Below are 25,599 nucleotides of genomic sequence, written 5' to 3'. Positions count from 1 at the left end.
CATTTGTTTTGGTTCCATTATTTATTTTACCAATGTACGATTTTAAAATTGGGAGTCTTAATGTTGCCGGTTGTAAGAGCCCTCTGAAGATAGCGAAAGTGTGTGACCTCCTGAGAGGGAAGCATCTGACAGTGGCTTACCTGCAGGAGACGCACAGCGAAAATGCTCTTGAAATTGAGTGGCAGAAATGCTGAGGAGGAGATGTGTTTTTTAGTCACGGGTCTACACGTAGCGCTGGTGTTGCCATTGGTATATCTAAACAAATGTGTCCGACATCGGTGTCTGCCTACGAAGTGATAAGAGGGTGGATGCTTAAATTATAAAGCAAAGTATAGATTTTTTATACGTGTTTTAAAAGGGAATTGCTGTACAATATACTATTTACCTCTGTGTGATTTTTAAAAGGCTTATATATCGAACTAGTTATCCCGTGCTTTACACGAAATACCTAAAATTCTTTACCTTCAAAAGTTGAAAACCACAAGATGGGCTTCTGTTTTAGAGCTAAGGAGATGCTGCGCATGCTCGTACGCACACACCCGCACGCAGGGCCAGTCAGCTTCCTTTCTGTAAGATGAGACACCTGATTCATATCACAACAGCTGCTGGAAGCTAGCCTTTCTGTTAGAGGACTTTCTGTGAAATGGAAAAGGCTGATTTACTGCAGAACCTGTAAGTGGGCTTAGATAAAAAAAATGTACAAATTATAAAGCAAAGGTTAGATAGATATTTTAATCTCATGATAATATTAAAATAATAGATAAAAACAGGGGCATGCTCCAGCACCGCTGAGAGGATATGCAGGAGCGGCTATAATGGAGACCTGGCCAGCTGGGTATGAGCAGGAACATGTTTGGACATGTCGATCAGGCCTTGGGTTCATGGCAAGGTCATTGTTTTGATATAAAGGGCCTCAAGAGAAGGGGCAGGGGGGGGGGCTAACAAACAGGTCTTGACATACCGGGGGGGGGGGGGGGGGCGGGCAATGCAGAGGCAGCATCCATCAAACTGCTCTTGATACAAACCCTGGCCAATCAGGAGGGTGGGAGTGGGATTAAGGCGGGATCAACACCCATCAAACTGCTTTTGACACAAACCCCGGCCAATAAGGTATGTGTGTGTGGTTGAGGGATTAAGGCGGGGTGGGGGTTTGGGGGGGGGGGGGGGTTTGGGTACCGGCTGTAATTCACCAATCAACTGACAGGGGGTGGGGTGCATCATTTAAATCCACCAATCAGAGCAAATGGGCGGGGCCATCAAGTCATCAATCATCTTTGACTGACATTCTGACAGAGACACCCTGACATAATACTACTACTATGGAACCAGCATAGAAGCAGACCTTCCAGAATGTCTACATGCCCCCAGGAATTCCCAACAAATTATACAGTTTACCTTTCAGGTCCAGTCCCTTTTGAAATAACTTTTATTTTGGTTAAGTGACATAGTGATCATCATTACTGTGTCACAGTTCCTGGAGATTTTGCTCCAAATCCAACCTACGTGTGTGTGACTGTTGCCTTTGATTGACAGGATTCGTACAGGTTTAATATGTGCCTTTTTGCAGCCTTGGCACTCATTTATTCACGGTAGTTGTCACTTTCAAAAGTCATGCTTTTTATGCAGTTGGAGCACAGAGTGTACTGTACTGTTACGTTGTGCCAAGCCAATGCCTCAGAATTACGGGGCAGTGGCAAACAAATATGAACAGTGTCATGGGACAGTTGCCAGTGTCACATTGTACCAATCCAGTGTCTTGGATGTACTAGACAGTGTACGCACACACGAGACAGTCAATGGGCCAATGCCTTGCTTGCATTATAGGTTACTGAGGTGTCTTCACACACTGCATAGCACAATGGGCTGAAGAGCAGTATGGGCCCCCTAATCACACAGGACACTCATTACAATAGTTAGGAGCCATTATGCAAGTGCAATTGCCATTGTAAGGCCGGATTTATACTTCACACGACGCGACGCATGCTGCAGTGGACGCTCCTGCTATGCAAGCGTTGTAGTGTTTATGCTTGCACGTGTACTTCACGTAAATCTGGAGGAATCCACCAGGTGGCAGTGCGAGATATTATGGGGAGAACAGGTTCAGCTTCGCTGTGTTGTGAATTGCCTGGAACACCCATTAAATTCTGATGACACCTTACCACAATATCTCTGAAAAGGATGTTTAATGATTAAATCCATCAGTCCAGGGATTTGTCCATTTCATCTAGCATTGGGCGCAAGGCTGAAACAATCCCTGGACGAGGCATCAGCTCATCACAATGTGAATACAAGCACACACACACATACACTAGTGTCATTTTAGTGTAACCAAACCTGCATATCTTTGGAAGGAAACCAGAGCACACTGTGGAAACCCAGCAGGAAAACATGTAAACTCCAGGCAGGGAATATCAGCAACATGACTACCTGCAAGACAGCAGCGCTAATGCTCTGCCACCGTGTCACCCCCTTGTGTGTAATTAACAGTATTCATTATTGAAAAGAAATTACTGATACACCTGGAAAATGTAACATACATACTTCAATGCATTTCATCATGAAAGTGATATCAAGTATAAATATGAGGAATATGAGGATTCTAAATGTGCAAAGAGTTGGAATATCAGACATTTAATGTGTTCAGTGTGGCAATCTATTGCTGTTTGCCACCACTGTCAGTACCAGAGGAAGCCCTAGAAAAAAAGACAGCACAGAAGATGGTATGTGAGACTTTTAAAATGTATCGTGTCATTACGATTGTGAATATGCAACGCTTGAATATAAAAGCTCCACAAATGCACCTCTATGTCGGCATTTTGCTTCACCACTTCGAACCATTCATCAAACATCGAAGCGTGCACACCGAACCTACTAGGATCCGCAAAGCGGCTTTCTGTCACATGTAGATAGTAACCAGAGACTCTGACGTCACATTCCAACTTTTACCACACCGACTTGTTGCAGGTACTGCAACTCGCACACGCGTCACGTTAATTTCTGAGGACCTGCTCAGAGGACGCATCAAATGAATGCTGGAAACGCATGGCAGCCATGATGCAGGCGCGTACGCGTTCTGAGAGTGAAGTATAAATGAGCCCTAACACGTAACCTTTTTTCTTGTTCTTGTTCTGCTTCTGAATGTAAACAGCATTACACCACAGTATTAATGTATGTAATTAAACAAGATGCAAGACAAAAACCAAATATAATAAAGAGAGTTACAGCAGCCTTCTGTACTGTTTTCTTTGTTCAGACCAATGCTCACATGACATTTTTTGCTTTTATTTGTTACACCTCTATCCTGAAAAGGAAATTCAAACTTTACATTTTTTTGTAAAGTCAGTTTACCTTTCAGGTCCAGTCCCTTTTGAAATAACTTTTATTTTGGTTAAGTGACATAGTGATCATCATTACTGTGTCACAGTTCCTGGAGATTTTGCTCCAAATCAAACATACGTGTGTGTGACTGTTGCCTTTGATTGACAGAATACGTACAGGTTTAATATGTGCCTTTTTGCAGCCTTGGCACTCATTTATTCACGGTAGTTGTCACTTTCAAAAGTCATGCTTTTTATGCAGTTGGAGCACAGAGTGTACTGTACTGTTACATTGTGCCAAGCGAATGCATCTGTATGTCTGCATTTTGCTTCACCACTTCGAACTATTCATCAAACATCGAAGTGCACACACTGAACCTACTAGGATCCGCAAAGCGGCTTTCTGTCACATGTAGATAGTAACCAGAGACTCTGACGTCACATTCCAACTTTTAGCACACTGCGCCCCCGACTTATTGCTGGTACTGCAACTTGCACACGCGTTGCGTTAATTTCTGAGGGCCTGCTCAGAGGACACATCAAATGAATGCTGGAAACACATGGCAGCCATGATGCAGGCGCGTACGCGTTCTGAGAGTGAAGTATAAATGAGCCCTAACACGTAACCTTTTTTCTTGTTCTTGTTCTGCTTCTGAATGTAAACAGAATTACACCACAGTATTAATGTATGTAATTAAACCAGACGCCAGACAAAAACCAAGTATAATAAAGAGAGTTACAGCAGCCTTCTGTACTGTTTCCTTTGTTCAGACCAATGCTTACATGACATTTTTTGCTTTTGTTTTTTACACCTGTATCCTGAAAAGGGAATTCAAACTTTACATTTTTTTGGAGACATGGAAGAGTGCAAGCGGTAAGAGACTTCAGGATAGCAAGAAAATAACCATCGTCCTATAGGACTAATAAGAATAGATACGTTTCCTTACTGAAGAGGAATTAGGGTGTACAAATGATATATATTTTTATAATTTATAAATTGATTTTATTTATTTCAAACAAATAACAATGTATACAATCAACAGTTATTTATTCATCAAATAATGTCAAAGTGAATCTACAAAATTTTTTTAAATATTTAAGAAGACAAAGATGAAACAAAACCGAAAAAAACAAAATAAAAATTTAGCCAAGAGAAAGAGATAATAGCCTAGACCAGTGGAAATAAAAACATTTTCCCCTTTTTGTATGCTTATTCTAATAATATGCAAAATCAGTTTCACAGTTATATAAGGTGTGTTGGGAGTCTTCAGGTTTTACAAGATAATTCTACATGCTAATAGTGTGGTATAGGCTGATATGATCCATTTTCCCATCCACTATATGTCTGTCTGGGATTCCTCCAAATATAGGTGATAATGGGTTAAGAATGATTGTGACCCCAGTGCTGTCTGATAAATAAAGATTTTTGTCCAAAATTATGTTAATTTAGCACATTCCCAAAATATATGGCCAAGTGATGCTGGAGCTAGATGGTAATGCTCACAGGTTGGATCTTGGTCTTGGTACATTTTGGACAGTTTTAAGCAAGATAAATATCCATCCATTTTCCAACCCGCTGAATCCGAACACAGGGTCACGGGGGTCTGCTGGAGCCAATCCCAGCCAACACAGGGCACAAGGCAGGGAACCAATCCCGGGCAGGGTGCCAACCCACCGCAGGACACATACACACACCAAGCACACACTAGGGCCAATTGAGAATCGCCAATCCACCTAACCTGCATGTCTTTGGACTGTGGGAGGAAACCGGAGCGCCCGGAGGAAACCCAAGCAGACACGGGGAGAACATGCAAACTCCACGCAGGGAGGACCCGGGAAGTGAACCCGGGTCCCCAGATCTCCCAACTGCGAGGCAGCAGCGCTACCCACTGCGCCACCGTGCCGCCGCAAGATAAATATGATCAATGAAAAGTTTTAAGTTGAATTACTGAATGCTTGGCACATATAAAGATAATACAGTATTCTGTGAATGGCTGTATGCTGGTTCCACTCTTTTTCTGAGCTGCTATTTGTTTTGTTTTGGTCAGAGGTGGGTAGAGTAGCCAAAAATTGTACTCAAGTAAGAGTAGCATTACTTCAAAGTAATATTACTCAAGTAGAAGTAAAAAGTAGTCATCCAAAAAAATTACTCAAGTAAGTGTAAAAAAGTACTTGGTGAAAAGACTACTCAAGTACTGAGTAACTGTTTGATCATAATAAATGATTTATTTTTTAGAAATGTTGTAATAAGACAGACAAAATTAAAAATAATGTGCAAATTCTGCTATTTCCAAATAATAAAATAAAAAATGAGTAAAAATAAATAACATCTTTACAAAATAAAGATGCACAAATAACACAAAGTTCCAAATCTCAGTCTTTCACCACAAAGCTTTTGAAGGCAGTAACTACAGTAGGTAACATGTATGTTTGAACAGTGCAAACTACTGACAGTGACTAGATATACTCACTGTACACTGACAGTATAATACTGCATATTCACTTGCAATCCAAATAGCACAGGTGATAGAAAATAACATTAGAACAGGGCAGCTTGTGCACATACAAGAAGTCTCACTTTACCTTGACTGTCTGTGTCTCTGCATGTTTGGTTAAAACGAGCTTGTTCTTCACTCAGTGAAGTGATGGTTAAGCTTCAGCAGGAGTTCGCTCTCAAGGTTCTTGCAGTGAAGCTGTGACCATTAAGCAGTAAACAGGAGCCCCGCATGACTAAAAGTCTCTCACAGGCTGCTGACGCAGGAAGTTTGTGTGTGGTCATGTGACTGCATGGCTACATCTGATTGGTGAAACGGAGTCATGTGATTATTGTTGCCATGTCTGACTGGTGAAACAGTAATGCAGTAGATCCACTGGCAACTTCTCTTTGGCAAAAATATAGCGTATCTAATGTGTAAATGGAAAAAAGTAACAAGTCGAGTTTTGCAGAATGTAGTGGAGTAAGAGTAGCGTTCCTTCTTCACAAATGTGCTCAAGTAAAAGTAAAAAGTATGGTGCAGTAAAACTACTCTTAGAAGTACAATTTTTTTTTAAAGTTACTCAAGTAAATGTAACTTGTTACCCACCTCTGGTTTTGGCAGAGTGCTAGGTGATTCTGCTTTCTCCTTTTGTACTCTTTATTGTGCAGACTTTATAAGAATGCCTCAAATCCCCTGCACTTACCTCTCTTTATTGTACTTTAGCATTTCTCCTCCCTTGCGTTCTACATCTATAACCTCAGGCAATTAGACAGAGTAAAAGAACAAAGAAGGAGTCAAGTTACACATTTAATAATGTATTATTGATAATATTCATTAAAATAATTTGAAAGCAAAGTATAATGTGAATGTTGGCAAAACCATAACCATACAACCTAATGAATGCTAGATGTATAGTTTCAGGCGGCAAGCAAACTTCTATTCACACAAATCTCTGGTGAAGTCATTGTTTCTGGTCAGCTCTTTTCAGGATGGATAAAAGGCAAGGAAGGGGTAGAAATGCTCAAGGTATAGTGGTAAGCCGGTGGGATATGAGGCATTAATATAAAGTCTACTCAATAAAGAGAGCAATAAAGAGATAAAGACAAAACAGTCCTCCAAAAAAATAATTTTTAGATAAAGCACTGCACAGCCGTTATATGTAAAGGCTAGTAAAAGACTGAAAGCAGAAGCATTCATTCATAATGAGGAACATATTCTTTACATGTGGAGTATTTGGCAGCACTGGGTGTGAAACTATAAAGCTTAAAGGGGCATCATGTTAGGGAAACAGCCATCTGGGTAGGCAATCGGGACAAAGGTAAAGTAATTATAAATAAAGACACAGGCAGTCCAGGGAGGAGGAGACTACATGTTTTAAGTAACTGCAATACTTAATTTAAATCAATATTTATTTTTTAAATAACAAAGGATCTGATCAATTTACTAATACAAATTTTGATTATGGGGCCAATATAATGCAAGTTCTGTTTGGTGTTGGAGCTTTTGTAGGGTGGCTTGGATGAGTCAGTCCTTCTTGATTTGAGGTAGAGCTAGTTGGGTCATAGTCAGACATATGCACAAGTAAAGGATGCACTCTATTCTCATGCATCAACCTCAGAATTGGAAATGTCAGACCATTTTCAGGGCCTTCAGAACTGAACAGTGACTGGGTGGTAGGCAAGTATGTGCTGAACTTAGTCTGTAGAGGTATTGAAATGCAGGTTTGCTCTGGGAACAGACACTGTTGTACGGTTTATTGTCTTGTGTGTCCACAGGTGGGGAAATGCCCTGAAAAGGTTGAAATGGCTCAAGGGCCAAAGTGGGGATGAATATAAATGTCATTGCCCATGTTGGAACAAATAACATAAATAAAGGTAGGCTATTAGTTTTGCAGTCAAAACTTAAAGAGTTACGCAACGAGCTGAGGTATAGAGAAAAGTAGGCTCCTCTGAAGGTTTTCCTGCCCTGCACAGCTGTACAGGTAGGACTGAGGAAATTAGGATAGTAGGATAGAAAGATATAGGTTTATGGGACATTAAGACTTCTTCTGGAAAAGATGGCTCCTGTTTAACTGTGATGGTTTACATTTGAACAGAAGGGGTACCAATATATTGAAGAAGCCTATGGGTAGGTTAGTCATAACGGATGAACAATGGTGTAATAAAAAATATGCATAGTAACTTCATTTCCAGCCCAAAGTTAAAAAATAAAAGTAAAACAGGATAAATGACCATCTGAAGTCGCAAGGAGTATGAGTCTCAGGTACGTGGTAGATAAGAAAGTATTATGTTTACCACTGATCAGAGCTGTAAAGTTATTTGAAAAAGTAGTTGTGAATATGCAGCTGACTTTAGACACATCAAACAAGGGTCAAATATTCAAGTCAAAATATGAGTTGGCACTGTTTTGGGCTTTCCATGTTAATGTGTCTAAACTAATACAGGTGCAGCTCACTAAAATCTCACATTGGCTCAATTGCCTTATGATCATCTTCTCTGATACATCACATAGATCTGCAATCTGTAGTACTTTTAAACCACATAAAAGAAGGTGTTGTATTAATTCAGCTGGAATGTCAAAGGATGGGCACCAAGATGGGTAACTTCATCAATTGAACTGGCATGTAGCCTTGTCTGTTGCACCATTTCTTCAATGTTTTCAAAAATAGTTTCATTGATGTCACTGTCTAAAAGGGCCATCAGCATTACAATTTCTTCTGAAAAATCTTCAATTTTCTATCAGAAATATGTGATAATTTCAGCAGAATCCATTTCATCAGAAGTAGTAAACATTTTTCTATGAATTCCTGCACCAACTCATTTACCATTCACCTGCACAGACATATTGAAGTAGGCATGAGCAATCTACAGAAGACGATTCACCAGTCAAAACACAGTACTGTATGTGCTAGAGTTCACCCCCTTAACTTTGAAAAGTGAATGTGACAGTTTTATTTCAAGCCGTATTTCATGATGCGTTTGGAGGAATAATATGGACAAAATGAAATAAATGAATAAATAAGCAACAAAAAACATTTTGTGACACACAGTACTTTCATTTATTATGCATTTATTTGTTTTTATCCTAAATATTCCTCCATTTTTCCTTTTTTATTGTAGTTCTTTAAACTGTATCTATATGTTCTTTATTTTAAAGAAATACATATTTAATTCATCCTTTTGTTGTATGGCATAATAATTTAAACTGTTTATACAGAGACTATGCACATTCAAACCTTTGTGTTTTATTTTTTTGCTTTTTTTTTAAAGAAAGTTAGCCGCATTTTTAGTGTGCCGTTTGTCAACATTTACCAAACATGTTTCTTTCATTTTTTATATATCAGGATATTTATCAACTTTAAGGCTTTCTTGTCCACTGAGCAAACGAAGGCACTGTTTCTAATTTAATTATTATAGCATATATTTACATATATATCATCTTTTTTAGCAAAGATTCAATTTTGCTGTTGAATGTTTATATTCCTAATTATAGGTTCCTAATTTAAGGATCACTGCATTTTTTTTATTTGCATTTTCCATACCATCACAAATTTTTCTGATTTGAGGTTGTACAATAGTTTTCTCAGTGGGCTTTAAAGAGACCTTTTTATTTTTTTTTAACACTCTGTCCATGCAATTTTAAAGAGCTTCAGCTTTGTTGTTCTCCATCAATGCTCCAGTCTTTGATACTCTAATTTAAGAGTCTGAGCACCATCAAACCAGGGTAAGATTCAATGTGTTTTAATCACTTTTGTTTTAAGGGGAGCCTCAATATCCAAAGCCTCTCACAAGGTTATATAATAATTTGATGTTAGATTATCTAAATGGTGTTCCCCAATTACACATGACTTACTCAAAATATCTACAAAGTTTGATGCAGAGTTACATTACACATGTTGCACTGTCTTTGTTTTAATCGGTGAGTGTACTGGTAAGGGCAGAACAAAATCAAAAATACTTAAGTAGTGATCAGAAATAATTTCATTTAATGGAGTAATGTTTAAATTTTGCATGTCAACTTTGTAAGTTATAATTAAATCTAATGTGTAGTTATTATGATTATGAGTTAGATCATTAACAATTTGACATAATCTTACTGAATTTGCCAAATAAGTAAAACATTTGTATAAACTGCTAGTTTCCAAATCAAAATTATGCAACCATAATTTATAGCTAAATCAGATAAAAGGTTGCCAAATTCAGTAATGAACAATGAATATGACCCTGGTGGTCTGTAGGCTAGCACTACAATTGTGCTGAAATCTGTTTCAATATTTAAAATGAGGGCCTCAAAGAATGAGAAGTTGCCTAAATTTTTAGAAGTTATTTGCATTTTGTCACAATGAATTATTCCCAGGCCTCCTCCTCGACCAGAATCTCTAGACTTATGAAGGAATGTGTATCCTTCTGGTGACGCCTCAGCTAGGGGGACAGTGTCACATTTACTAAGCCAGGTTTCAGTGAGAAGACACAGATCAGATTTTGTACTTAATATAATATCATTTACCAAAACAGCTTTACTTCCAAGAGAGCTCATGTATAATAAGCACCATTTAAAACTGTAAAAATGTTTCAGAACTGGTGATACATTTTTTGCTTTAATTAAAAATAAGTTACAATTACAGGTACCTCTGAAGAATTTTTTTTTTAAAATTTTTTTGTTATCAAGTCATTTAATGTTTCCATCAAGACTACAGTGGTGTGAAAAACTATTTGCCCCCTTCCTGATTTCTTATTCTTTTGCATGTTTGTCACACAAAATGTTTCTGATCATCAAACACATGTAACCATTAGTCAAATATAACACAAGTAAACACAAAATGCAGTTTTTAAATGATGGTTTTTATTATTTAGGGAGAAAAAAAATCCAAACCTACATGGCCCTGTGTGAAAAAGTAATTGCCCCCTTGTTAAAAAATAACCTAACTGTGGTGTATCACACCTGAGTTCAATTTCCGTAGCCACCCCCAGGCCTGATTACTGCCACACCTGTTTCAATCAAGAAATCACTTAAATAGGAGCTGCCTGACACAGAGAAGTAGACCAAAAGCACCTCAAAAGCTAGACATCATGCCAAGATCCAAAGAAATTCAGGAACAAATGAGAACAGAAGTAATTGAGATCTATCAGTCTGGTAAAGGTTATAAAGCCATTTCTAAAGCTTTGGGACTCCAGCGAACCACAGTGAGAGCCATTATCCACAAATGGCAAAAACATGGAACAGTGGTGAACCTTCCCAGGAGTGGCCGGCCGACCAAAATTACCCCAAGAGCGCAGAGACGACTCATCCGAGAGGTCACAAAAGACCCCAGGACAACGTCTAAAGAACTGCAGGCCTCACTTGCCTCAATTAAGGTCAGTGTTCACGACTCCACCATAAGAAAGAGACTGGGCAAAAACGGCCTGCATGGCAGATTTCCAAGACGCAAACCACTGTTAAGCAAAAAGAACATTAGGGCTCGTCTCAATTTTGCTAAGAAACATCTCAATGATTGCCAAGACTTTTGGGAAAATACCTTGTGGACTGATGAGTCAAAAGTTGAACTTTTTGGAAGGCAAATGTCCAGTTACATCTGGCGTAAAAGGAACACAGCATTTCAGAAAAAGAACATCATACCAACAGTAAAATATGGTGGTGGTAGTGTGATGGTCTGGGGTTGTTTTGCTGCTTCAGGACCTGGAAGGCTTGCTGTGATAGATGGAACCATGAATTCTACTGTCTACCAAAAAATCCTGAAGGAGAATGTCCGGCCATCTGTTCGTCAACTCAAGCTGAAGCGATCTTGGGTGCTGCAACAGGACAATGACCCAAAACACACCAGCAAATCCACCTCTGAATGGCTGAAGAAAAACAAAATGAAGACTTTGGAGTGGCCTAGTCAAAGTCCTGACCTGAATCCAATTGAGATGCTATGGCATGACCTTAAAAAGGCGGTTCATGCTAGAAAACCCTCAAATAAAGCTGAATTACAACAATTTTGCAAAGATGAGTGGGCCAAAATTCCTCCAGAGCGCTGTAAAAGACTCATTGCAAGTTATCGCAAACGCTTGATTGCAGTTATTGCTGCTAAGGGTGGCCCAAACAGTTATTAGGTTCAGGGGGCAATTACTTTTTCACACAGGGCCATGTAGGTTTGGATTTTTTTTTTCTCCCTAAATAATAAAAACCACCATTTACAAACTGCATTTTGTGTTTACTTGTGTTATATTTGACTAATGGTTAAATGTGTTTGATGATCAGAAACATTTTGTGTGACAAACATGCAAAAGAATAAGAAATCAGGAAGGGGGCAAATAGTTTTTCACACCACTGTATATTTGTAAAATGCCCCACAATAGGGATTCTGGGTAACAACTACAGGATAGTAATGGGTGGGATAAACAATAGCCTGTGATTTAGGATCACAAGACTACAGTCTGAATGGTGATCTGATCAGCCAGTTGGGTAGTTTTGCTGCCATATTATGGTATAAAACAAAAGATCCCCTCTAGTTAGGGTGGAGACCATCTCTCTTGAAAAATCCAGGCCTTTCCCAAAAATCATCCCAATTGTTCACAAAGGCTATGCTTTTATTTGCACATCTGAAGCCTTATGTGTAAATTGTGCAAATGCGCAAAAATGATGCATATGCCCGTTTCCACGCTCACATCGCAATGTATAAAACCTAAACTTGGTGTAAAGCCACGCACATTTCCACGGTAGCTCAAACCCTGGCATACGCAAGTTCCCCGCTCGGTTTTGCAAACTAGTGGCACCCAGCGTCAAAGCAATGCTTTTGTTCCAGTGTGGTTTCCCTTTCTTTTTTAGATCCACATCCCTGATGCAGCTTTATCATATACACTGAAATTAACCGCATATTGTTTATTAGTTTAAGGCATCTGATTGTAATTAACCAGTAACAATATAATGGTACACAGAATGGCCAAATTATTCCAAATACCATAGCTGCTTTAGCGTTGTTACTCTCACTGCACCTTCTTCTTCTTCTTTCAGCTGCTCCCGTTAGGGATTGCCACAGCGGATCATCTTTTTCCATATTACTCTCACAGCACCACTCGGAGTATTTATATCACTGTATCTGAGTGGGGAATCACAGCAACAGCTGATCGTAAAGACAATTATCGGTATACAGCATCAAACATACGCTGCCTCAGCCATGCTGCCAACTTGAATTGCTCCCATACGGCAAACGCTTCAGAGCCTTTCCTGTACTGACCTCGCGGTTCAGAAACAGTTTCATCCCAAAAACTATAAATGCAGTCAATCAGTCCATCAAGTGCTCCTTGTAGAGCTGTTTGTACCTATAAGTACAATTACCTCACTGTAAACTTGCGATACAGTTATAATATTGCACAACCTGAGCCACTTTATAAAGCGCGTATTTACATATGATGACGATATCATTTTTAAGATGAAATGCACCAAAATATGTTTATTACATTATACAGATAAAATGTTAATATCATTTAAATAATTTATATTGTTAATAATTTAACATGTGAGGACACGGTGTCGCAGCACTAGCAAGGAGCTGGTGCTCTGTTCACAGATTGTTCCTGCCTCGCGCTGTATTCTTGCTGGTGCGACAACGGAAGGATAGATGAATAGAATAATTAAACATGTATTACAAAGATATTTCAATGTTCCTTAAAAATTTTGAAGAATCAGAGTTCTAAGCTTACAGATGGCTTAATGTCTATTACAGAGCTGATTGTGTGGTGATTGGGTATTAGGAGAAATAAAAGGAATAACAGGATTTGGGGTTTAGTACGTTTGAAAGAGACAGTACTGCTGCAACACATTATTTCATCGAAAGTCGCGCAGCAAGCATTTTATGTGAGAGAGGAACAATCTCTGGACGGGGAGCCAGTTCACCAGTATTACTGCACCACCGTGCTCCCATGTTTAATAACAAGCTTTAATTCATATCATCATGAAAATTATATCATGTATACATCTCAGTATTTAAATTATTCAGAGAGCTGTAATAGCACAAATGTAATGGATTCTGTGTCCTGTCGGACGAAGAGAAAGCCCATTTAAGAAGAACGTAGTGATTCACACGCATAGAGCACATAGAAGAACACACACAATACAAAACATTTAACGTGCTACTTTAGTTATGATGGGATTTGAGAAACTAGTAAATTAAATGATTTAAATATGTAGTTTATGATGTTCTACTTTAATGACAAAATAAACTATGTGATTAAAGTGGAAATTTCGAGGTTAAAGTTGGCATTTTGAGCTTTTTTTCTCACTATGTCCCTATTTTTTTTTCTTTGTACCCTAATAAGCTTTCATATGACACTCAGACGGTGGCGACTTTTATATCTGACAACTTCTTTTTTATTTTTAGGCACTGTGCGACTTTGTGAACTTGACTTTTCGAGTTTCTCTGACACTCTGTCACTCGATCAACTTCCTTTTGTTCTTTATATCACTGTTTAAACCAACTTATAGTACGTTTTCTTTACCTCCACTTGGTATTCGCTGAAATTCTTCTATTTTCCCCCGTGTTTTTGCCATTGCCTTTTCACAGAACACTGAGCTTAAGGGCTATTTATATTGATTTGCATATTCAAAGAGGTGTAATTCTGGGAGGAGTTAGGAGAGTGGCAGCAGGCGCGTGCACGTGCACGGCCGTTACTTTTCACGCTAACCGGGATTTATGGAGAGGAAGAATGTGGAAGTTGGTGAATGCACAGATTTTTGCATCTGGATTTTTTTGTGCGTATGAACATTTCTGCTTTTCTCTGTACACCATGTTTTAGTGTGAATTCTATGCACGCCGTTCTGCATGAGGCTCCAGGTTTCACGCCAAAAGTGAAGGAAACGCAATATGCTATAAATCACATCCCAACTATATAATCTTGGTAAAGGGTCAAATACAATTAAATTCCAACATTTTCTTTTTGCCTTGGTGCATAGGGAGTTGAAATTCCCCTGCAATACCTCAGATTGCTGTAAATAAATATCATAAATGCCAACATGCAGCAATTAGGTAGATACTCCATTATTGGCCAGAAGATCCAATTTAGCCTATTTGTTAGATATAGGGAGGCCCTGGGAGGCATTTAGTATTAAGTGCTGGATTAACATAGTTTGGAATTCTAACATTCTGCACTATGGAGACGACTTTATTTTTCTCAGGCTGCACAGGAATTCTGCAAAGTCCTTAGAATCTGTTCTGCGTCTGAATTGGTGACTTGGGTGCCGTGGGACTAAATTTTCACTTCTTAGAGCCCCATTTCACTGTTTCCACTCACCCTGTTGCTGAACTGGTGCTGCTGATTTTAGCCATGCCAAAGTGCATATTTTCCCAACAAACTCTAAATTAACTATACATTTTTGGGAGGTGAAGCTGTCTTGTGTTTTCAGCCAAGCTGTAAGACACACCACATATTAACTTGCTGTAGATGGACTAAGAATAGATGCAACTTACTTTCAACGCCAAGTTAAATTTTATTCCTTACTGCAGTAGCTTTGGTGCTTTCTGTGTTTAGATAAATTGCTAGGAGACTGTTGGCTTTAAGTTTTCACCACCCTCTGGACAATCAACTTTGCACTGTTGATTATTTCTCCTCCAGTTGAATTTTACTAACAGATTTGATTAGATTTTTACTCCAGATTACTTTGTTCACAGACCTCAGACACAAAAGCAACTGAACGTCAAAGTAGTGAACACAATAAGTTAAACTCCTTTAGTAAAGTAAGTGCAACCAATTCTTTGTAGAATAAATACTCAGTTAACATCATCAACATGTGTCCTTGATCCAGTCCCAAAAGGCTTTTTATAAGATGTCTGTAATTTGCTGATTGACAGTGTATTCTATATAGTTAATTTTTCATAAGGATTTGGCATTTTTCTTGATTCATTAAAAACTGCTGCAGTTAAGCCACTGCTTAAGAAAAATTATCTTGACAGTTCTGTCTGAGATAATTCTAGACTTATTCATTACCTGCCTGAGTAAAATTGACTATATGAATTAAAATTCAGATTAAATCATAGTACAGGAGCTGCACTGGTTAAAGTAGTTAATGACTTACAGTATGTCTTAATATTGATTCAAATAATTGATTAGTTCTTGTTCTATTAGAACTGAATGCAGCATTTGACACCATTGATCACACATCACTCTTATAGACAGCCTTAAACATTGGGTTTGCCTTTCTGGCAGTGCCTTGAGTGGGTTTTACTCATATCACAGGAAGAAAAATCTTTGGCAGTTGTGAAAATTAGAAGTCAGAGATCCATGATATTATGTGTGGGGTGCCCCAAGAAGCTATCTGCTCCTATTAGGCCTGATCATTTTGAAACATAAAGTGAAGTACCATAGTTATGCAGATGACACAATTTATTTGTCAATAATGTGCTGAGACTCTAAATCCTCTGACCCAGTATCTTACTAGCATCAAATAGATATGTAATAAATTCATTAAACTTTACAAGGAAAAAAAACAGATTGTAATAATAATAATAATTCTTTACATTTATATAATTATTGGCAGCAAGGAAAAAAGTGAGGACTAGGACATCTGTCTTTATAAATGACCTCTATGCGAAAAGAGAATTTCCCCTTGGGGAATAATAAAGTATATAAAAAAAGGCCAGAAGTAAATAATCTTGGTGTTATTTTACATTCAAAGTTAAATACTATGTACCAGTGTGTCCTGGACTAAATATGCTGCAAGCACCTGAAATGCTAGTAAGATAAAAAAAAAGTTAAACACGGGCTTCTAATGAATCAAATTTATTTTGAAAATCCCTGTAACTCACCATAAGTTATTTTAGTAGATGTCAGCATTTGTAGGATGCAGTGCGGAAACAGATAATGTAATCTTGATGTTTTCTGAAATTTCAAGAAAACTTGACAGCTCTACTGTATCATATTTCTATTCATTATTAGTTCCTAGAAATGCGTACATTTATTGTTGGGTAAATTTTTTAAATTATAGATGAGTCTGGAATGTTAAAGCATCTTCTTAATCAAAGTTTCTAGTGGAAAGTAATAGATTGTTGCTGTATGTAACATAAAAATGCTAAGCAATAAAGCTGGAGTAAAAATGACAGCTCTGCATATCAACAATCAAGAATGGTAAAGAATTACAAAAGCTCTTTAGAAATAATTTATTTGAAATTTCCTAATTTGTGCTTTAAAATGTGTATTATTCCTAGCCTTTAAAATATATCTACTCTCTATATATAAAATCCTAAGCCTAAAAGTGCAACGGTGATGTTTTTATGTCACATTTTTTGTCACTCTTTAAATCGGGCTTATTTTAAAACCTACTGTACATATATATGTTTGGTATCATTCTTTTCTTCAGAATTTATCACAATTTAATGTGATGTTGTTAGAATTTCAGATTATTCCATTTTCAACTGAAAAATATCAAGAACTCACCTCTTGCTGGGACTGTGCCATAAGATTTAACCACACCTGGGTCCGGAAATAAAACATAAAGAGTAGGACAGCTGCTGTACAGGCTTTTAAATGTTCAAAGCGCCACACAAGATGCAGATTACGTGGCATGGCAGCAGCAGCAATCCAGCAGCTGATCGAGCAAAGAGGAGGTAAAAACACTGTTTGTTTCCCATTGTATCACCGTTTTATGAGGGGGTTTCGGAGGAGTGACCGCATCTCCTTGGGGTACGTTCATTCCCCCTCTTCACAACGTGAGTGGCAGAGACGCGAAGTGGCTGGCAAATGAAGCGAGCAGGGGGCGAACCCCCTAGTTAAGAAATATATTTTTACATTTGGGAAAATATATGGCAATTTGCAAAATACTACAAAAGCTTACATATAGTATTTTCAGTTTCTTGCAAGATACTTTAAGATATTGTAATATATTTATCCTTGAAGCATATTGGAACATTTCTTTAAAAATATATTAATATTGGTATCAATAATGCATATTTTTTAAATGTTAAATATATTTTATTTTTGTAAAATATTCTTTCAGTAGTGCATATATACTTAACTCAAGGGTTCTTAACTTTTTAATAACAAAACCTTTTTTGTTTTTTTAAAACGTCTTACAAACAACCTCCAAAAAAAAGAAAAAGGATCACTCTGACAGGGAAGTAAGTGAAGAAAAATCACCCTCTTTACCCATTGGTTCCACAATAAATTCAGCTACGTAGCTGCATATCTATCACAGTTAGACTCTGTACGACCACAACCCTTCTGCTACCTTGCAGCTCATTGCTTTATTTTATTTCTTTTGAATTTTACTGTTTTTTATATATTTTATCAAACGTCAGATGTGTGCAAATCTAGCTTTTGGCTGCACAATGGTGCTACTATTTAATTTTTAGCCCTTCTTTCTGCAACTTCTCTCTGCAACTGAAAGATGAGGTTTTCTTCAAATTCCTGCTCACATTCACAATTTTGTTATATTGCTTAAAGCAAAGATTTCACCTTAGAAATCCATTGAACCTGTCTGTCTCCTTGCCTTAATGCTCATGTCCATCTATGGCATATGAACAAGTTACAGCTTGATGCCCTATATAAAGATCACACTTTGTTTTCATATGGAATAGTAACAGTTGCCTACCTAGCATTAAGACAGCTTATTGACTATCTGTGCCTTTTCTGCATTTCTTCCAATGAAAAGTAGGCATGCAATTCAAACTGGAGAAAAACCTGTGGGCCAACAAGTGGAAATGGATAAGGGCTTAAGGCATTGTAGCCACCACTTTACACATGTCCCAACTTGGGAAATATGTAATGGCAAATCTGGACAAGATATTGAAGAACAAAGATGTCACAATGTCAACAAAGGTCCCTGTGGTCAAAAGAATAGTTTTTCCAGGGTTTAGAGTATGGTTTTAAGAGATGAACCATAAGAAAGGCTGAGTGCCAGAGAACTGTTGTTTTTATAAGGAGGAGACTTGCCTTTTCAATAGCAAAAAAGAATAGCAAAAAGTGAAGAGAATAAGTACCAATTCATTTTCAATTAACTCTCTATTTTATTTATATAATGTTTTTAATTTAAAACCGTTCAATGAAGGATATGTATTAAAAATCCCGACACTGCGTCAAACATTGCCCACTCTGCTTATTTCTCAAACATATATGGAATAACTCAAGTATCACGAAATGCAAGCAAAGTCCCTTAATTAAAAACTGGTGAATAAACAAAATAATTATGTAGTAACAATAGTGAGGCTGATTTGCTTTGCCTAAACACCATCATGTCATAGACTCTCCACTTGGCTAAGATATTCGTGACCTGTCAGACAGTTCCATGAAAAAGTGACAACAGATAGCCAATATAAACAGACAAAAAAACACAAAAAAGTTCTTCATAGCAAATATGCAGAATTGGCCATCTTAAGAGGGAAATGAAATACAGTGTGCACATCATTTTCGCACTTTTGAGGTTTAATATTTTTGTCACTTCAACAATAATTGTAATAATGTCTCAGTGATGTGAATTATTATAATTCATATCATCAAGCCATTGTTATAGTATATCATTTTATAATTATATTATAATACTATAATGTTGCATTCCAGTCATCAGGCATGGTCTCTGAAGTCCAAGTTTGTCTGAATTCAGATTATGACATCAATTTAAAATGGCAATATACAGTACACCACAATCAGGAGGTACAGTAACACAGTATAGGTTTAATTTTTTTATTAGAAGAATTTACTTTAATTGAATCACCATAATACTGCATATTGAGAAGGTTAACATTAATGTTACCATAATGAACAGTAACGGACTAACCAATGTTAGCTTGGTACACATTACTGTTCTTAAATTTAAATGGTTGCTTTGTGAAGTTTTTTTTAATTGAAGCTTCCAAACAGAAATAATTTTATTTATTGTAGCCAAGAGAATACACATCTTTTTTGGACAGGACAACATTCTTTTTTTGTGCCTTACTTTCTCATCGGTTTCTTTTTCAATCCAAAAAATAGAACTATTATTTAGCATTTGTTGCTGAAAGACTAGCTTTCATCGAGGCATATACGTTTATTTTCCCACATGGAAGTCACAAATGACGCAATTGTGACCCAACCTCCCAGCTCTGCTTTATGATGAATGCAGCAAAAATTACAACATTTGCATATGCACATTTCGGAACACTTTTTGTGCTCCTGTACTGGAAGAGGTGGGACTTAAGAGGAGGAAATGTAAATGATGCCATGGGACCTCGATATTTGAAATTTCTGGTCTGCAGGTGAAGGAGAACAAGATGTGAAACAGCACCCCCTTTTGACTCAGGGTGGAATTACTTTTGATATACAAGCTCATAGAATGGTCCCTATTCACACATGCATGATACATTTTTAGAAAATAACATTTCATACAATCAAGTCAAACTTAACAAACCAGAGTTCAACCCTAAACCGGTAGATAGAGAGGAGAGACAACAACAACAGCAAATCTGTGAAAACAGCAACAAAGGGAGACTATACTTTTCTCTGATATATATGTTTATTCTTAATTGTTATTAATTAGATCTTGCCATATGTAAAAAAAAAGGTTTGAACAGATCCTCTAAGTGAGAATTTATTTTTTTCTAATTTCAAATAGTCTATACCCCCGTGACCCTGTGTTCGGATTCAGCGGGTTGGAAAATGGATGGATGGATGAAATAGTCTATAACATAAGTTATCCACTGACTTAAAAGAGGTGGACTAGAATTCTTCCAGTTGAGCAAAATAAGTCTATGTGCCAGTAGTGTTCTATAAGCAATTACAATCAATTTGTCCTTCTCAACTTTAAGGCCATCTGGGAGTACACCAAACACAGCTGTTAATGTGTAGGAGTGATTGTAACACCAAGGCTGTCTGATGGGCATTCACTGACTATTGTCCAGAATGATGTTAATTTGGGGCACTTCCAAAACATGTAGCCCAGTGTGGCTAGAGCTCGATTGCAACACTCGCAGGTTGCATCTTGGCCTGGATACATTTTGGACAATTTTAAACAAGATAAATTTGCTCAATAAAATATTTTAAGTTGAATGATTGTATGCTTTGTGTATATGGAGCTAGAGTGTATTCGGTGCATGGCTGCCTTCCAATCCTTTTTAGAGATGTTAAGTGAAAGATTCTTTCCCCACCGTACCCTGGGATCTTTGAAAGGAAGAGACTTTAAAATGTTTTTTATATATTGTTGAGAAATTGTCTGAGTCTTCAAGACTGATCAGTATTTCTTCTGGAACAGAAATGAGTGAGAGGTGAGGAAAACTAGGCAGGTTCCTTTTAGCAAAGTTTCTTATTTGAAAGCAGTAGAAAAATTGCTGATGAGAAGTTAAATTTTAAGAGGAATTGTGCATAAGATGTAAAGACATTGTCTATATGCAATTCTATGTTTTAACTCTATGTTTTATTCCAAGACATTTTCCAAACATTAAACACTGTGTAGTTTTAAAAGGGTAGAAAAAGTTGATTATCATGTAGAGTTGCCTTGAAGTGATTCATAAATTGTTTCCATATTCTGATTGATTGGTGGACAATTGGATTATTAGTATATTTACAATAATTTGTGTTTACTGGGGCATAAAGCAGGGCATATCGTGAAGTACAGAAAGATTTTATTTCTATTGACGATCAGGCTTGTGTGTATTCATCAATTTTTGTCAATTTCCAGGTCTTTATGGCTTGTATATTTGCTGCCCAGTAATAAAATTGAAAGTTAGGTAGTGCCATGCCACCTTTTGCTTTAGGTCATTGTAGAGTCATCTTTTAAATGCGTGAGCGTTTCAAATTCCCAAAAAATGAGGTTACAATTGAGTCTAATTTCTTAAAGAACAATTTGTCAATGTATATAGGGATGCTCTGAAACTAAGCTTGGGAAGGATGTTCATCTTGAAAGTATTGATTATACCTGCTAATGTGAGATGTAGGGTAGACCGTCTGTTCACATCTAATTCTGCTAGTACATTGAGGACTACTAGTACAGAGGTTTGTGGGTTAAATATATTAAAAATGAGAGCTGGCCTCAGTACGACAGGCTGGTGTAAGAGATGTGGGTGAGATAAAGTAGACACGATCAGATGTCTGGCCACAGGAGGTGTTGCTATTAACTCCCCTTTCCAAATATCGAGGTAAGGATTAACTTCAAACGCAATATGAACTCAGAAAGTACTTTAATTCCTGTTGCTGTGGTCTGTAAACAAATTTAAATACATACACTAAGTTACAACATTACGTACAAGTACACATTTTAAATACTCAGCACATATAAGTTTAACAAACATTTGAACCTCTTTGTATCAAATTATCTATAATAGATTTACTTTTCCGCAAGGACGCACAGCATTAATGGCTCAAGTGCTAGGAGAAAAGGACAAACTATTCTCACAACCTGCAGCAAGTAAACAAAAGGAACGAATGACGTGCGTCAATATGTATGAAAAGTTTTACAAGTGTTTCTAATATTCTGCCATTAGAGGTCGCAATTCAACCTGACAAAGGACTTTCTGACATACATACAGTACCATATCATCTGTATATAGTGATATTTTCTGTCCAAGTCCTTCTTGATAATCCCCTTTATCGCTGATGCATTTCGAATGTGACTGGACAAAGGCTCAATGGTGATTACAAAGGGCAATTGTGATAGGAGGCATCCTTATCAAGTACCAATTTCTAGTTTGAAGTAGTTTCAAATAATGTTGTTAAAACATACTTCTGGACGGATATAAAGTAGTTTGATCCATGCACATATGTGTGGGCCAAACCCAAATTTGTACAATGTGGTAAATAGGTAGTTCTATTCAACCATATCAAATGATTTTTCTGTGTTCAAAGATAATAAGATCTCTTGTGTGTTAGATTTTATGGGTGAGTATATAACATTAAACAGACACCAAAGTTTAGAAGCGAAATGTCTGCCTTTAGTAAATCTGGTTTGGTCTTGTGATATTACCGGAGGAAGCACTTTCTCAGTCCTTCTAGACAGAGCTTTGGAGAGTATCTTAACATCATTATTGAGAAGTGAAATTGGTCTGTATGATGCACATTGTAACAAGTCCTTATTTTTCTTTGCAAATACATTAATAATTCTTGGCAAAATGTTTGAGGTATAATTACATTGTCTCTAGCTTCTATAAATGCTGCTAATTATAGTGGAGCTAGCTTATTTGAAATTTTTTTATACAACATTCAACTGGGTATCCATTAAAACCTGCTGTTTTCCACTTTGAGTGAGTTTATAGTGTCGAGTAATTCAGAGAGTGTTAGAGGTTTATCCAGTTCCTCTGCACTGAGAATATCTAGTTGTGGTATCTGTAATGCATCCAGAAATGCATTAAATTGTGTCTTGTCTTCTTTAAACTCAGTAGAATATAAGGACTAGTCTCAATCTGATGTATACAAGGACTTGGGCCAGGTTTGCTATGTCAGTAGACTCATCCATTTGTAAAGGAGAATAAAAGCTGCTTTTTATGTGCTGCACCAATTGTGGTAGAACATCATCTGCTATGACATCAATGTATTGTAAGACAGTATTGTTTAATAATGGCATCATTTGTATTGATCTTTTTTTCTTTTTCCTTATCCTTATCATTTTTGACTATTGGAGTTTATTGAAGCCACCTTGTGGGAGAGACAAGTTATATCAAAAATTCAATTCGATTTATATGTTGTTTTCATTTTCTGTTATTTTTGCACACACATTGTATTGTCAGACTTAAAGAATACATCCATTTTGAAGTGACAAAGATTTCGATTTTAGAAAACACACCTTTATTTTTGAAACATGTTTATGACAGCGAAGGAAATTGGAAGTCATACTTTTTATTAAAAATTATTGGCATTAATTTTCCTGAGGTAAAGATACATTCCTATTCACTTGTCTGTTCACAGCAACCATAATAAGTTTTCATGCATAACTAACTAAAACCTCATTTCTGAAGCCTACTGCTGTTTCAGATGGTTCCCAGTAAATCGTTTCATTGCAGCTGATTGTGAAGCAGGTTGAAAAATAGAGTTGCATAACTTTCTTAAGGGAAAAATTGTTTACTAGAAAACTGACTGTCAAATAGATGAGTTACTCTTATGTAGGATGACATGGTATCACAGCCATTAGTGCTGCTGCTTCATGAATCTGTTGTCCTGGGTTTGAATCTCATGTCTGTGCATTTGAGTGGACCAATGCGATGAACTAATGCCCTGCCTAAGGGTGTTTCCTGTCTTTTGCACAGTGTCATGAGGAAAAGCTAGAGCCACCTGTGATCCTAAGCTGGAGATCAAATGGAGTTTAGAGAATGAATTGAGCAAGATTCTTATTGAACTCTGTGACCAAAGAGCACATTGGTAGTAACTGCTATAGGAGACAGCAGCTACTACCAATGTAAAATGGTTTTATTATACTTTTTTTTCCACACCAATCTAAAGCTAAACTGTAATTTCTGTAAAAAATGAGACTGTCTGCTTGTACAGGACCGCCTGCACTAAAATTGCTTCTCCATAGTCCACAGCAAATCAACTTTATGACCAAAAGCTTCAGCATCAGGAAACTAAAGTATATAAGTTATTTTTTCAGGCTCAGCAAGGTACAATATGGTGCTTGCAAAAATGGTGTTGCCTCCATTTGTTCTTTCTATAGTACTGTGAGCTCTAACAAAACCATCTTCCTTGTTGCTTCGGACAGCAGGACCATGTTTGGTCTGAGTATTTTACTGGTGGTACACACTGGGAACTTCAGCTGTATGCCAAGGTCAGCTCTTAACTGTCAATCTAATGCTCTCTTAAGTAGTCATGCCATTGCCTGTTGACCTTGGTTGTAGCTTCTCCCCAGCTCTGATGAAGCTTATATATGGTCACAATTGATGGTGGTGATTGTCCAGAGAGATGACAATGGAAATAGTACTGGACATTTCCTTCATCATCATGTTGTGTCACCAGTGGTAATGTCCTTTCCCTAGCACAGCTGGACAGCATGAGGACATGCTTTAGGCTCCCTCTCTTACAACATGGAGGCACATGGAGTGGAAGAGGTTAGATGGACTAGGGAGAAGTCATACACAGATCCTAACAGGAACTTGATTGGAATAGGGTGAACCTTCCATGGCTCAAACCGTTACATCTTGGGGTCAAGAGCTTGTCCCCATCTAGTTCATGCTCAAGTGGAGTGGTGGGATTGAGACATATCCCCAACCTACTAGGGTGTATATCCTCCACCTCCAATCTCACCTCCCGCTTGACCAACTGGAGTGACTCTTTGCCTTGGGCCTTTCAAGGCATGGAGTTTTAACACTATACCCAGCCTTATCCTTTCTGATGTCCAGGGAGATGGCAGTGGAAATGGTAAATGTGTCAGGTGTGATTCTTCTCCTTGGAAAAACATTTTCCACCAGCTGCCTGAAAAACAGAATGAACAGGCTTTGCAAAATAGCTGGTATGAAAATGTAGAGGACATGCATCTTTATATCTTAACAACACTAGTGTAAAACTGTGTCTTCATGGCAGAGAGTTAACTTGAGATATGGTATTGTGAAGTTTTTTCTCTCATTCTAAATCTGAATCACTGTTACTGGAATGTCAGTAAAATCAACACAAAAGGAACATGAGATGGTTGTGAAGAGGGGATAAATTTGTTTTGACTTGAAACCCAAAGCAGGTTACAGAAGATAAACAAAGAAAGAAAGAAACAAATAAATAAATAAAATGGAATACCAAAAATAATAAATAAAGCAATAAATAAATATGAAAATACATTATACATTTTTTACATCCTCAATGATTATAATGATAAGTCTAATACTATGCTCATATGGCCAGGGAGGACAGGAAAAGAAAAAAACTGCAGTTATTTAAAGGTCAAAAGACTGC

Source organism: Erpetoichthys calabaricus, chromosome 1 (assembly GCF_900747795.2).
Source record: "Erpetoichthys calabaricus chromosome 1, fErpCal1.3, whole genome shotgun sequence".
Taxonomy (NCBI): domain Eukaryota; kingdom Metazoa; phylum Chordata; class Cladistia; order Polypteriformes; family Polypteridae; genus Erpetoichthys; species Erpetoichthys calabaricus.
This window is presented reverse-complemented; position numbering follows the sequence as displayed.